We start from the raw sequence: 2,781 nt of genomic DNA, 5'->3' as shown, positions 1-2,781 counted from the left end.
GCGAGTCAGCAAAGCTTTCGGACGCAGCGTTGAGTCTAATGAGGAGAGGTGAGCAATTCACGGCATTTCAAACATGAAACACATTTTACACAGTTTGTTCATGCAACAATACATGAGGTCGTTTCTGCCTTGTTTTCATCGAGTACATCTCTGTTTGTGTGTTTGCTGACATAAACACTTATAACAGCAGACAACAGGCATGTGAGGGAAGACCTGAGAGATTTTGTGGTTTTGTATGTTCGTCTGAATGACTGTTGTTTGGAGGGATGCTGCTGTTACTGAATGGCTCGTAAGGGAAATGGAGTACGAACCGATATCAGTATTATTGCTGCTGCTATTTTTTTTCCACCCGCTGTATTTTAGGCATTTCAAATTAGTCGTTTTGCGTTAAATTTAGTTTTAGGTTTGATATTCGCTGGATAACAACGCATGTCGCTTAAGGGACCGTCTACAAATTCCAGCCACAGTCAAAAAAAAAGAAAAAGTAAACTGCATCTAATCAAAGCATTCTTAGGTATAAATATGCAGATAATGCGCCTTAGCGGTTTTGATTGAATGTTTCATGTCAATATAAAATAACTGCATATTGTTAAAACTAAGTGTGGTATTGATATCTTTGTAAGACTGTCAACTCTATGGAACAAGGGTAGGGGAAAGGATATCCGATGAATATTGAACCTAAAACTTACCACGCGTTACATGGTTAAAATTAAGTATAGATACTGCTTAATATTTCATATTGTGTCACGTGGGACATTTTAAGTCTATACATATTAATATATTTATAATAGCCTATATACACAGGAAACATTAAAATTCTGTTTTGTGGTAGGCTACTGTAGGTTTCACTTTCTACACACTTTCTGCTAAAACATCAATAGAAATGTTGACACTAGAAAGACAGACAACAGAAATGCATTGAATGTGTGAATTGCCACATATGTGAGTGCAGTGTTATTGAATGAGCATAGCTGAAATCTGCAAAGACTGAGTTTATTAAAGAGGACAGAGAGAAGATGAGAGATCCAGAACCCTGCAGAACCAAACACACTGAAGATACTGGAGAACAAATAGGTTGGTGTTTATTCTTCATTCATCAACAAAATTTCTGTTAGATAACAGTGTAGCTGATCCAACATATTTAATATTTTTCCCTAAAGAAACATGGGATTTGTGTCTATAATGTTTTAAAAATGATAATTTGAAGATCAATGTACTTCCTTCATGGAAAGTAGATCATCTTCAGATCCAGCACTTTCACATCTGATGCTGTGTCTTCACCAAATGAGACACGATAATGCATCAAGCAGTAAAATATCAAAACCAGCAGATTCAACTGTGAGATTCAGATCAACTCAAAGATGGGAGTTCCTCTCCAAAGAACAATGTCACAATTTTTTATTCTTGTATGTCTTTTTGCTAATAAATTATATCATTCTGCTTATGAGTGTTATATAATGTATATATAATGCTCAGTTGTCATTACTGATCATCAAACAGTAAAATAAAATGAAAAACTTCACTCTCTGCTCTTGTATGAATGACTTTAGTAGCTTTAATGTGCATTAAAGGTTATTTACATTTGGTTCATTTATTCTGTTTCTTTTGTAGGCTATTATTTACCTGAATACTGTTAGACCTTAATTGGCCTGTTTTTTTTTTTTGTTTTTTTTTACTAATAGTAATTTGTTCAAACGTGCCGTTTATTTGCTAAAGACTTTTACATTTCAGAATTTAAAGCCACGGAGTTTTTCAGTAAAAAAACAAAACAAAGTACCAGATCAATAAGCCATATTTTAAGAGTAGTAACACCATTTCATTAGTTTCCTTGTTTACTTGGCTAATATTTGTATTTGCTTTTAAAATGTTACCTTGTTATTAACACATTGTTATCTTTATACTTTTTAGATTTATTAACATTTGTCTGTTAAACATGATTGTGTCTATGCTTTTTCCCAGAAATGCATGTTATTGTGCAAGGGGTAGTTGCATGGAGTATCAGTGGAGCGACAGAAAGCTCTGAGATTTCATTATAACGATCTTCATTTGTGTTCTGATGATGAACGAAAGACTTGCGGGTTTGGAACGACATGAGGGTGAGTAATTGATGACAGATTTGGGTGAACCAAACTTTTAACCTCTTTTACCCGGAGTGTTCAAAGACATTGAGTATGTTTACATGGACAACAATCTTATTTTAACACGATTAAGACAATACTCTGAGAATCTACCATGTAAACAGATTTTTGATTAACTTAATCCTGCTTAAGTCATATTTGAAGTAGACAGAAATTTAATTAAGACATGTGGAGTATTCCTCTTTTAGTTGCATTACTGAAGTGCAGTATAGACATGTAAACACCTTAATCAAATTATTACCGTCGTGTTGGACTTTTCGCCACATTTTGCGACAGGATACACACACGGCAGTGGTGAACCGTTTGACGGCAAATAAAAGAGCTTCAACACCGCCATCGTCTGTATGCACATACAAATAATTTACTGCAATTGAAGCTTTGTGGTGTATTCAGGGCCGTTTCTAGGCATAGGCGAGCTAGGCGGTCGCCTAGGGCGCCACCAGCTGAAGGGGCGCCAATGAGCGCATGTACTGGCACTTTTAGCAGGGTTGTGATAAAGAGTGGCACGGTCACCCTGAAATATGACTGCCCCCACTAGATCCCCCAATATTATTGGGCTAGAGTACTGTCAATCTGACGATGCCTGTATGCCACTAGATCAGAGTGCTGTCAATTGCTGCCTGATTGTTGCAAGCAACGTTTG

At 36.2% G+C, this 2,781-nt stretch overlaps 1 long non-coding RNA gene across 1 annotated transcript in view; it reads right to left on the bottom strand.

Annotated features, from left to right (window-relative positions):
• LOC107660448 (uncharacterized) overlaps positions 1–2,372 on the bottom strand; it is an 18,673-nt gene extending 16,301 nt beyond the window's left edge. The window contains exons 1-2 of the long non-coding RNA XR_001631002.1: positions 2,363–2,372; positions 679–684 (exon numbers count right to left, since the gene is read on the bottom strand). This is a non-coding gene — a long non-coding RNA (uncharacterized LOC107660448). The remainder of the gene's footprint in view (positions 1–678; positions 685–2,362) is intronic.
• Between the last annotated feature and the right edge of the window lie 409 nt (positions 2,373–2,781).

This window comes from Sinocyclocheilus anshuiensis, unplaced genomic scaffold, assembly GCF_001515605.1.
Source record: "Sinocyclocheilus anshuiensis isolate Anshui unplaced genomic scaffold, SAMN03320099.WGS_v1.1 scaffold2035, whole genome shotgun sequence".
Lineage (NCBI taxonomy): Eukaryota > Metazoa > Chordata > Actinopteri > Cypriniformes > Cyprinidae > Sinocyclocheilus > Sinocyclocheilus anshuiensis.
The sequence above is the reverse complement of the archived record's forward strand: the minus strand, read 5'-3'. Positions and strand labels throughout refer to the sequence as shown.